Below are 12,798 nucleotides of genomic sequence, written 5' to 3' on the forward strand. Positions count from 1 at the left end.
AACTAAAGGAAAAAAGCAAACAAAGAAGAAAAAAAAACAAAGCAAAGAAAATATCCCGGCAGTCGTCACCCTGCACAGTCCCAGTTGGCCCCCTGACCAGTTGGGGAAGGCGCCAGCTGGGCCCAGTTACCAGATAGGGCCCTTTTTTCTATCCTGGACAAGGGGTTTCAAACCGTGGTCTTTCCCCACCGCACCTTGGCGGCGGCTGCCCAAAGCTTTAGCGTGTCCCTCAGCACGTAGTCCTGGACCTTGGAGTGCGCCAGTCTGCAAAATTCGGTCGGGGTCACTGCTTTCAGCTGGCAGACCAGCAAGTTGCGGGCAGACCAAAGAGCGTCTTTCACCGCATTGATGGTCCTCCAAGCGCAGTTGATGTTGGTCTCGGTGTGCGTCGCCGGAAACAGCCCGTAGAGCACGGAGTCCTGCGTCATGGAGGTGCTCGGCATGAACCTCGACAAGTACCACTGCATCCCCCTCCAGACCTCCTACGCATAGGCACACTCCAGAAGGAGGTGATCGACAGTCTCGCTACCCCCCGCAGCCGTCTCAAGGGCAGCGTGCGGTGGCGCAGAGATTCCGGGCATGCATAAAAGATCTCACTGGCAGACCCCCTCTCACCGCCAGCCAAGCAATGTCCTTGTGCTTGTTTGAAAGTTCTGGCGATGAGGCATTCTGACAAACGACTTTGGCAGTCTGCGTGGGGAACCACACGACGGGATCCACCCTCTCCTTTTCCCGAAGGGTCTCGAGAATACTACGTGCTGACCACTGCCTGACGGCCTTGAGGTCAAAAGGTGTTTCGTTTCAAAAATTTCTCCACGAAGGACAGGTGGTACGGGACGGTCCAACTACTCGGAGCGTTCCGCAGCAACGAGGCCAGGCCCATCCTTTGCAACACCGGGGACAGGTAGAACCTCAGTAAGCAGTGACACTTGGTGTTTGCGCACTGAGGATCTACGCACAGCTTGATGCAGCTGCACACAAAGGTAGCCATCAGGGCGAGGGTGGCGTTCGGTACACCCTTTCCCCCATTTTCCAGGTCTTTGTACATGGTGTCCCTGCGGACCCGGTCCATCCTCGACCCCCAAATGAAGTGGAAGATGGCCCTGGTGACCGCAGCGGCGCAGGTCCAGGGAATAGGCCAGGCCTCCGCCACATGCAACAGTACCGAATGCCCCTCGCACCTGACAACCAGGTTCTTGCCCGCAATGGAGAAGGAACGGAGCGTCCACCTGCCCTTCTTCTGCTTCAGTCTGGTGATACGCTCCTCCCAAGTCTTAGTGCATGCTCCAGCTCCACCAAACCAAACACCCAGCACCTTCAGGTAGTCTGTCCTGACGGTGAAGGGGATGAAGGAGCGGTCGTCCCAGTTCCCGAAGAACATGACCTCGCTCTTACCCCTATTGACTTTGGCACCCGAGGCCAGGTCAAACTGGCCGCAGATGTCCAACAGCCTACTCACCGACCGACAATCGGTGCAGAAGACGGCGACGTCGTCCATGTACAGGGAGGTCTTGACCTGAAGGCCTCCGCTGCCTGGGATAGTCACGCCCTTCAGGCTCACGTCCTTCCTGATGGATGTGGCGAAGGGCTCCACACAGCACACGAACAAGGCAGGAGAGAGCGGGCATTCCTGCCTGACTCCAGATCTGACGGGAAAACTGTCCGATTCCCACCCGTTGATCGAGACTGCGCTAACAATGTTGGTGTAGAGCAGCCGGATCCAATTGCGGATGCCCTCCCCAAACCGCAATTTGGAGAGGACGTCCCTCATGTAAGCATGAGAGACCCTGTCGAAGGCCTTCTCCTGGTCCAGGCTGACGAGGCAGGTGTCCACCCACCTGTCCTGCACGTAGGCGATCGTATCCCTGATGAGCGCGAGGCTCTCAGCAATCTTCCTGCCCGGCACAGCACAGGTTTGGTCAGGGTGAATCACCGACTCCAGGACAGACCTGACCCGGTTGGCTATGACCTCGGCCAGGATTTTGTAGTCCACGTTCAATAGTGAAATGGGACTCCAATTCTTAATTTCTTCCCTCTCCCCCTTCCTCTTGTAAATGAGGGTGATGATGCCCTTCCTCATGGACTTGCACATTTCCCCTGCCCAAAGCGCACTATCGTACACCTCCAGCAGGTCCTGCCGACAAGGTTCCACAGAGCGGAATACAGCTCGACCGGTAAGCCATCACTCCCGGGAGTCGTATTCCTCTCCAAGGACTTGAAGGCTCTGGTCAGCTCGTCCAGGGATATCGGCCGGTCCAGCCACTCCCTCGTGCCGTCGTCTAAGACCTCCATGATAGATGACAGGAACGACTCGGAGGCCGTGCTGTCCGTGGGCTTCATGTTGTACAATCCGGCATAGAGAGATCTGCTGATCCTCAAAAAGTCGGGCCGAGACGATGTCACCAAGCCGTCATCCTCCTTCAGCCGGCTAAGCACAGAGCTCTCTTTGTGCACCTTCTGAAAGAGGAAACGCGAGCACGTCTCGTCCTGCTCCACAGAGCGGACCCTGGACCAGAAGATTATCCTGGAGGCCTCCGCGGCGAAGAGCGAGGCTTGCTGGCCCCTCACCTCACGGAGGCCCTCCGTGACATCGACCCCCATCAACTGCAGAAGGAGCAGGTTCTGCACCCTTTTCTGGAGTCGTGACAGCTTTCCCCGCCTCGCTCTCGCCTTCCGAACACCCTTGAGGGCAAAGAAACTCTTGATGTTCTCCTTCACCATCTCCCACCAGTCGCCCGGAGACTCAAAGAGGGGTTTCACATTTCTCCAACCGGCATACTCCCTCTTAAGCTCGTTGACGTTCTCTGGAGTCAACAGAGTCGTGTTGAGCTTTCACGTCCCCTTGCTGGCCTGCTGGTCGTCCTGTAAGTGACAGTCGGCCAGCAGGAGGCAGTGGCCAGAGAAGAACACCGGCTCGACACCGGTGGACCCGACAGAGAACGCCCGTGACACAAACAGGAAGTCTATCCTTGAGCGAATAGACCCGTCTGGCCGCGACCAGGTGTACCTCCGCTGCGCTCCGTCTGCAGGGGTGCTGAAGATGTCGAGCAGCTTGGCATCCTTCACCGTGCCCATCAGGAATCTGGACGTGATGTCCAGTTGACTCCCCCCACCCGCTGTCCCCACGCCGGATCTTCCATCTGCATCAATGATGCAGTTGAAGTCTCCGCCTAGGATGACCGGCCTGGATGTAGCCAGCAGGGGTGGAAGCCGCTGCAGGACGGCCAACCGCTCACTCCGTACTGCTGGGGCGTACACGTTGATCAGCCTCAGGGGAGCGTTCCTGTAGGTGACATCAGCCACTAGGAGGCGCCCCCCCCACCACCTCCTGAACTTGAGAGATGGTGAAGTTGCGCCCCCGCAGCAGAATAGCCAGGCCCGAGGATCGACAGTCGTTACCCCCCGACCAGATCGAAGGCTCACAGGTCCAGGCGCCGGACCATTTCCCGTACCTGCCGAGGTGCGGTATCCCGCACTCCTGCAGAAACAGGAGGTCCGCCTTAACGGTGGTCAGGTAGGCCAACGTGGACACACATCTTGCGGTGGACTTGACGCTGCGCACATTAATGCTCACAACTCGTGCCCCCATTGTGGGCAGAGACCGCAGTACCCTCCCCAAGTCCAAGGTCCAGCCCCTCCATCTGTCCCTTCATGCCCATTGCCCGGACGAACTGCTGGACGCTCTCCGGGCTCAGGAAACCATCCGTGCTGCCTTCTGGGTGGCATCCCCCTGTCGGGGGTACGGAGGCAGGAGAGTCCGGCTCTGGGACAGGCTGGGGACGCGCTGTTTCCTCCTTCCCGCCTGGAAGTTCCGGGGGGCCCTCCAGTGCCCCAGCGGCACGTGACTGGGTGTCGGAGGGAGCCTCAGGACGCCTCCTGTCACCTGGAAGCATGGTGCTGCTTTCCTTCTCCCTTGAGATCTTTAGCTTCTGCTTCGGGTGGGCCCTCTCCAAATCCCCCTCGTCAGAGGAGCTCTTATAGCCCCCCTGTAGCTGCCTCTTCCCGCCTGATGGTTGCGGTTCCTGGGGCCGCCGACGCACCTTACTCCTCGTTTTTCAGACCGTCATCCACTCCCCTGGGTCGCCTGTCGCCACCTCCATCGACTCCGGGTTGACGGGGGGGAGCGGAGCCGGCAGGGGCACTTTGCTGGCCTCGGGCCCATCCTGCGGGGCTGGGCCCTCCTGCACATTAGTGGGGTCCTTGCAGGGCCCTGGTGCCTTCCTCTCCTCCGGGGGTGCTGGCCCCGCATTGCCCCTGCCGGCGACCTGGGCGTAGGTGGTCCCCCGCTGCGGGCATGCCCTATAGAGGTGGCCCGCTTCCCCACAAAGGTTGCAGCTTTTTTCTTGTGGGCAATCCTTTGCAAGGTGTCCCTCCTCCCTGCAGTTCCTGCAGATGGTGGCTTTGCAGTCGGCCGCCACGTGACCTGACCTACCACAGGCATGGCAGACTTTAGCTTGCCCTGCGTAGGTCAGGTAGCCCTTGCTCCCACCGATTGTGAAGCTGGACGTTGGGTGTACAATGTTCCCGTCCGCGCCCATCCTCAGCGTCACCTTGACCGGCCTCTTACTGGTCCAGATGCCAAAGGGGTCCATGATGTCACTTAGGTCCCCTTCCACCGTCACGTACCTTCCAAGGAAGGTCAGGACATCAACTGCTGGCACATGCGGGTTGTACATGTGTATGGTCACCATACGGCTCCTCTGCGCTGGCATCACAAACAGCGGGACAGCAGTCAATACAGAGAGGGGGCCCTCACCTCCTTTCTCCTTGAAACCCTCCAGGAAGCGCTCGCAAAGCTTGGCACTCCTGAAGGTCACATCGTAAAAACCTCCTCCGGGGAAATCCTACAGGCAGTAAATGTCCGCAGCAGCGAACCCGCAACAGTCCAACAGGAGCCCCTTCACGAAGAAGGTGCAGTCCACAGGTGCACCTTCATCCACCTTCACGGAAACACGGATGGTGTTCCGGACCCCTGACCTGGGGCATGAGCACTTGCCGCAGCCATCATTGCAGGTAGGCTGCTCCCCTGAACCAGCGTTAGGCCGAAGCCAGCATTAAGATCCACTGATTGCAAGGGTGCACAGCCAACCCGACGTCTTCCTTCCACCTCCAACACAGTCGCGCTCTCCTCCTCTCGGTCCACAAGAGAGTGGGTCTTTATTTTGTTCCAGATGTAAGCTGGTTCACTGAGCTGGAAGGTTGTTCCCAGACGTTTCATCACCTTTTTTTTTTTGAAAAAATATACTTTATTCATAGAATGTACAAAAAATAAAACATTTATACACCTACCCAGTCATGCAAGCCACTCCGGGTTACCCGGGGGTACGTACACCAACTAAAGGAAAAAAAAAACAAAACAGAGAAAAAAGAAACAAAGCAAAGAAACCGCCCCGGCAGTCGTCACCCCGCACAGTCCCAGTTGGCCCCCTGCCCAGTTGGGGAAGGCGCCAGCTGGGCCCAGTTACCAGATAGGATTCTTTTCCCTTTTCTGGACGAGGGGGCTCATACGGTGGTCTTTCCCCACCGCGCCTTGGCGGCGGCTGCCCCAAGCTTTAGCGCGTCCCTCAGCACGTAGCCCTGGACCTTGGAGTGCGCCAGTCTGCAACACTCGGTCGGGGTCAGTTCTTTCAGCTGGCAGACCAGCAAGTTGCGGGCAGACCAAAGAGCGTCTTTCACCGCATTGATGGTCCTCCAGGCGCAGTTGATGTTGGTCTCGGTGTGCGTCCCCGGAAACAGCCCGTAGAGCACGGAGTCCCGCGTCACGGAGCTGCTCGGGACGAAACTCGACAAATACCACTGCATCCCCCTCCAGACCTCCTGCGCATAGGCACACTCCAGAAGGAGGTGATCAACAGTCTCGTCCCCCCCGCAGCCACCTCGAGGGCAGCGTGCGGTGGTGCAGAGATTCTGGGCATGCATAAAGGATCTCACTGGCAGAGCCCCTCTCACCGCCAGCCAAGCAATGTCCTTGTGCTTGTTTGAAAGTTCTGGCGATGAGGCATTCTGCCAAACGACTTTGGCAGTCTGCGTGGGGAACCACACGACGGGATCCACCCTCTCCTTTTCCCGAAGGGTCCTGAGGATACTACGTGCTGACCACTGCCTGACGGCCTTGTGGTCAAAGGTGTTTCCTTTCAAAAATTTCTCCACGAAGGACAGGTGGTACGGAACGGTCCAACTACTCGGAGCGTTCCGCGGCAACGAGGCCAGGCCCATCCTTCGCAACACCGGGGACAGGTAGAACCTCAGTAAGTAGTGACACTTGGTGTTTGCGTACTGAGGATCTACGCACAGCTTGATGCAGCCACACACAAAGGTAGCCGTCAGGGCGAGGGTGGCGTTCGGTACGCCCTTTCCCCCATTTCCCAGGTCTTTGTACATGGTATCTCTGCGGACCCGGTCCATCCTCGACCCCCAAATGAAGTGGAAGATGGCCCGGGTGACCGCAGCGGCGCAGGTCCAGGTAATAGGCCAGGCCTGCGCCACATACAACAGTACCGAAAGCCCCTCGCACCTGACGACCAGGTTCTTACCCGCGATGGAGAGGGACCGGAGCGTCCACCTGCCCAGCTTCTGCTTAAATTTGGAGATACGCTCCTCCCAAGTCTTAGTGCATGCCCCAGCTCCACCAAACCAAACACCCAGCACCTTCAGGTAGTCTGTCCTGATGGTGAAGGGGATGAAGGAGCGGTCGTCCCAGTTCCCGAAGAACATGACCTCGCTCTTACCCCTATTGACTTTGGCACCCGAGGCCAGTTCAAACTGGCCGCAGATGTCCAACAGCCTACTCACCGACCGACGATCGGTGCAGAAGACGGCGACATCATCCATGTACAGGGAGGTCTTGACCTGAAGGCCTCCGCTGCCTGGGATAGTCACGCCCCTCAGGCTCACATCCTTCCTGATGGAGGCGGCGAAGGGCTCCACACAGCACACGAACAAGGCAGGAGAGAGCGGGCAGCCCTGCCTGACTCCAGATCTAACAGGAAAACTGTCTGATTCCCACCCGTTGATCGAGACTGCGCTAATGATGTTGGCGTAGAGCAGCCGGATCCAATTGCGGATGCCCTCCCCGAACCCCAATTTGGAGAGGACGTCCCTCATGTAAGCATGAGAGACCCTGTCGAAGGCCTTCTCCTGGTCCAGGCTGACGAGGCAGGTGTCCACCCGCCTGTCCTGTACGTAGGCGATCGTATCCCTGATGAGCGTGAGGCTCTCAGCGATCTTCCTGCCCGGCACAGCACAGGTTTGGTCAGGGTGAATCACCGACTCCAGGACAGACCTGACCCGGTTGGCAATGACCTTGGCCAGGATTTTGTAGTCCACGTTCAAAAGTGAAATGGGACGCCAATTCTTAATTTCTTCCCTCTCCCCCTTCCTCTTGTAAATGAGGGTGATGATGCCCTTCCTCATGGACTTGCACATTTCCCCTGCCCGAAGCGCACTATCGTACACCTCCAGCAGGTCCTGGCCGACCAGGCCCCACAGAGCAGAATACAGCTCGACCGGTAAGCCATCACTTCCGGGAGTCCTATTCCTCTGCAAGGACTTGAGGGCTCTGGCCAGCTCGTCCAGGGATATCGGCCGGTCCAGCCACTCCCTCGTGCCGTCGTCTAAGACCTCCGTGATAGACGACAGGAACGACTCGGAGGCCGTGCTGTCCGTGGGCTTCGTGTCGTACAGTCCGGCATAGAAGGATCTGCTGATCCTCAAAACGTCGGGCCGAGACGACGTCACCGAGCCGTCGTCCTCCTTCAGCCGGCTAAGCACAGAGCTCTCTTTGTGCACCTTCTGAAAGAAGAAACGCGAGCACGTCTCGTCCTGCTCCACGGAGCGGACCCTGGACCGGAAGATTATCCTGGAGGCCTCCGCCGCGAAGAGCGAGGCTTGCTGGCCCCTCACCTCGCGGAGGTCCTCCGTGACATCGACCCCCATCAACTGCAGAAGGAGCAGGTTCTGCACCCTTTTCTGGAGTCGCGACAGCTTTCCCCGCCTCTCTCTTGCCTTCTGAACACCCTTGAGGACAAAGAACCTCTTGATGTTCTCCTTCACCGTCTCCCACCAGTCGCCTGGAGACTCAAAGAGGGGTTTCATGGTTCTCCAACCGGTGTACTCCCTCTTAAGCTCCGCGACGTTCTCTGGGGTCAACAGAGTCGTGTTGAGCTTCCACGTCCCCTTGCCGGCCGGCTGGTCGTCCTGTAAGTGACAGTCGGCCAACAGGAGGCAGTGGTCAGAGAAGAACACCGGCTCGACACCAGTGGATCTGACCGAGAACGTCCGTGACACAAACAGGAAGTCTATCCTTGAGCGGATAGACCCGTCTGGCCGCGACCAGGTGTACCTCTGCTGCGCTCCGTCTGCAGGGGTGCTGAAGACGTCGAGCAGCTTGGCGTCCTTCACCGTGCCCATCAGGAATCTGGACGTGACGTCCAGTTGAATCCCCCCACCCGCTGTCCCCACGCCGGATCTTCCATCTGCATCAATGATGCAGTTGAAGTCTCCGCCTAGGATGACCGGCCTGGACGTAGCCAGCAGGGGTGGAAGCCGCTGCAGGACGTCCAACCGCCCACTCCGTACCACTGGGGCGTACACGTTGATCAGCCTCAGGGGAGCATTCCTGTAGGTGATGTCAGCCACTAGGAGGCGTCCCACCACCACCTCCTGAACTTGAGAGATGGTGAAGTTGTGCCCCCGCAGCAGAATAGCCAGGCCCGAGGAGCGACAGTCGTTACCCCCCGACCAGATCGAAGGCCCACAGGTCCAGGCGCCGGACCATTTCCCGTACCTGCCGAGGTGCGGTATCCCGCACTCCTGCAGAAACAGGAGGTCCGCCTTGATGGTGGTCAGGTAGGCCAACGTGGACACACATCTCGCGGTTGACTTGACGCTGTGCACATTAATGCTCGCAATTCGTACCCCCATTGTGGGCAGTGACCGCAGTACCCTCCCCAGGTCCAAGGTCCAGCCCCTCCATCTGTCCCTTCATGCCCATTGCCCGGGCTAACTGCTGGACGCTCTCTGGGCTCAGGAAACCGTCTGTGCTGCCTTCCGGGTGGCATCCCCCCGCCAGGGGTGCGGAGGCAGGAGGGTCTGGCTCCGGATCAGGCTGGGGACGTGCTGTTTCCTCCTTCCCGCCTGGAAGTTCCGGGGGGCCCTCCAGTGCTCCAGCGGCACTTGACTGGGTGTCGGAGTGAGCCTCAGGACGCCTCCCGTCACCTGGAAGCGGGGTGCTGCTTTCCTTCCCCCTCGAGACCTTTAACTTCTGCTTCGGGTGGGCCCTCTCCGAATCCGCCTCGTCAGAGGAGCTCTTATAGCCCCCCTGTAGCTGCCTCTTCCCTCCTGATTGTTGCGGTTCCTGGGCCCGTCGACGCACCTTCCTCCTCGCTTTCCGGACTGTAGTCCACTCCCCTGGGTTGCCTGCCGCCGCCTCCATTGGCTCCGGGTTGTCGGGGGGGATCGGAGCCTGCAGGGGTGCTTTGCTGGCCTCGGGCCCATCCTGCAGGGCTGGGCCCTCCTGCACGGCCTGGCCCTCCTGCACATTAGTGGGGTCCTTGCTGGGCCCTGGTGCCTTCCTCTCCTCCGGGGGGGCTGGCCCCGCATTTCCCCTGCCGGCGACCTGGGCGTAGGTGGTACCCCGCCGCGGGCATGCCCTATAGAAGTGGCCCGCTTCCCCGCAAAGGTTGCAGCTTCTCTCTCGTGGGCAATCCTTTGCAAGGTGTCCCTCCTCCCTGCAGTTCCTGCAGATGGTGGCTTTGCAGTCGGCCGCCATGTGACCTGACCTACCACAGGCATGGCAGACTTTAGGTTGCCCTGCATAGGTCAGGTAGCCCCTGCTCCCGCCGATCGCGAAGCTGGACGGTGGGCGTGCGACATTCCCGTCTGCGCCCATCCTCAGCGTCACCTTGACCTGCCTCTTACTCGTCCAGATGCCAAAGGGGTCCACGATGTCAGTTAGGTCCCCTTCCACCTTCACATACCTTCCGAGGAAGGTCAGGACATCAACTGCTGGCACATGCGGGTTGTACATGTGTACAGTCACCATACGGCTCCTCTGTGCTGGCATCACAAACAGTGGGACAGCGGTCAATACAGAGAGGGGGCCCTCACCTCCTTTCTCCTTGAAAACCTCCAGGAAGCGCTCGCAAAGCTTGGCACTCCGGAAGGTCACATCGTAAAAACCCCCTCCGGGGAAATCCTGCAGGCAGTAAATGTCCGCAGCAGCAAACTCACAACAGTCCAACAGGACCCTCTTCACGAAGAAGGTGCGGTCCACAGGTGCACCTTCATCCACCTTCTTTACAGAAACACGGATGGTGTTCCGGACCCCCTGACCTGGGGCACGAGCACTTGCCGCAGCCATCGTTGCAGGTTGGCTGCTCCCCTGAACCAGCGTTAGGCCGAAGCCAGCATTAAGATCCACTGGTCGCAAGGGTGCACAGCCAACCCGACGTCCTCCTTTCACTTCCAAGACAGCACTCTCGTCCTCTCAGTCCACAAGAGAGTGGGTCTTTATTGTGTTTGAGATGTAAGCTGGTTCACTGAGCTGTAAGGTTTGTCCCCAGATGTTTTGTCACCATTCTAGGTAACATCAACAGTGAGCCTCCAGTGAAGCGCTGGTGTTCTGTCCCACTTTCTATTTATCTGTTTAGGTTTCCTTGGGTTGGTGATGTCATTTCCTGCGTTAGTGATGTCATTTCCTGTTCTTTTTCTCAGAGGATGGTAGATTGGCTCCAAATCAATGTGTTGTTGAACACGTGATTCTGCAGAATCATATTGGGGTTTTACATTTTGAAGACTGTGAAAGTAAACTCACCTTGAGTTCAGAAAATTAAGATGTCCAATAAAAGCTTTGATTTCAAAAAAAGATCGTAACTTTTCCTCCATTGCTTCAAATAAAAACACTCCTGGCTCTAGATCAGTGGTAATCTTCAAGAGTGAGTGCAGTAGATTTTGTTTGGGAAGAATTCAGTATTGAGGTGCAGATCATCCAAGATCCAATAAAATGACAGCACAGATTTCAGGAATTGAATTTGCTTACTTGTGTTTTAACAAATGAAATTAGAACAAGTTAAAGAGCTTAAATGTTGGTTAGATACAGCCCAAATATAAACTTCTGCAGTCAGTTTTATTCCACCTTTCACACCAAAAATTCCAACACCACTGCTTAGTTATTCCCCTCATACACTCAGTCAAGCTCTTACCCAGTTATTCCACCTGTTACCTCATTCCATTTGGCCTCAGGCATCCATGTTCCTAGATAATTGCACCATTTTTTTTTTCTGTTACCATCTTTTTAAGTAAATGATTCCAGAGTTTAGAGCGAGTGGTTCGACTACATAATCAGAGACTCAACAAATCCATCTGAATGCTGTCATACTATGCAGATAGAGGCCTTTCAGCCCATCAAGTCATACTGGCCCTCTGAAGAGCATCCTACCCAGACCCCACAGCCTATCACCATTTAACCCTACATTTACCTGGGCTAACCCATCTAGCCTGCACATCCCTGGACACTACGAGGCAATTTAACATGGCTAATGTGCTGAGCTTGTACATCTTTAGACTGTGAGAGGAAACCAAAGCACCTGGCAGAAACCCATGTGGACACTTGAAGAATGTGTAAGGTTCATGTTACAAATGCTTATAATCCTGACAATGATAAGCAAAAAGAACACCAAAATTTACATTTTGTGAAAAATTAATAGAAGATCTTCAATAGAAATGAATTAAACAAGTAGGCTGTTTAAACTCCAGGGTATTCTGCATGCAGGAAGTAATATAAGATAGCTGATGGAATTCTATCTGAAGTTAGAACAGTGCTGCAAAATTAAGAAAGATTGCAACAAACATGCCCCAAGTCTCTCAACCAAGTTTAGGGTCAACAGTTTCTGAAGTGTCCTCCCACAAAACCCCAAAGCCTAAATAGTATGAATCAGGCAGATGCAAACATTAACATAGACATCTGGCATATGGTCCCAGTATAGAACTCAGGATCACGAAGATGAAAAGGAGTGTAGGAATGTGGCTGTATGTTTCAATGGTACCTCAATGAAGCAACACTCTAGATGGTCATTTGTGGACAAACACCAGCAAAAAGTCTCCACAGCCAGATCCAAGTGCCTGCCCTCAAGCTCTGTGATCTTTTCCAAATAGTGCATGAGATGTTTACATTTTGCTATACGTCGCCAGTGGCCAATCCCTTCAAAGTGGAAGGCTAGCCTTTGGGTATGCCAATAATTCCTGAAAAGTGAAGAGAGTCATTTGCTGTTATTAGTCTGTTACAGGGAGGAGGCAATTTTTAGGAGTGTGCAGCCACTTTAAGTAATTGCTGTTAGGACAGGTGCGTAATTGTTGTGTATGAATTCAATCAGAGTCCAATGTGAAGAGTAGGTTGTATAACAATTCTTTGAGGCTGAAGTATGTATTCCCAAGGTATCCAAGGTGAATGGACAAAATATTATCTTGCCTGTTGTAATTGCATCTTTGAGCCTCTTGTAGCCATGATTTCTTATGTTAAAAATGAGGCTCTCAGTGCCAGTGTTCACTGCCTCTGTCCATCTAACATTTCTCGTGGGTTTGATGCCACATACGTCCAGCAATCTGTGACTTCTACACTTTTGTTTTACCATGAGGAGTGCTTGCAGGTCATCTGTGGTATTTTTATTCTCTGAATTCTCTGAATGCCCTCATATGAATCTTCTTTGATTCGACATTCTCGAGAAGCGACTGTAGTCATAGAGTCATGGAATCCCTAGAGTGTGGAAGCAGGCCATTCAGTCCATCGACGCCATGCTGACT

At 55.7% G+C, this 12,798-nt stretch overlaps 1 protein-coding gene across 6 annotated transcripts in view; it reads left to right on the forward strand.

The window, feature by feature from the left end:
• The window catches only part of pdzrn3b (PDZ domain containing RING finger 3b), a 303,206-nt gene that overhangs the window by 241,275 nt on the left and 49,133 nt on the right, over positions 1 to 12,798 (forward strand). The window lies entirely within an intron of this gene.

Source organism: Stegostoma tigrinum, chromosome 11, assembly GCF_030684315.1.
Source record: "Stegostoma tigrinum isolate sSteTig4 chromosome 11, sSteTig4.hap1, whole genome shotgun sequence".
NCBI lineage: Eukaryota > Metazoa > Chordata > Chondrichthyes > Orectolobiformes > Stegostomatidae > Stegostoma > Stegostoma tigrinum.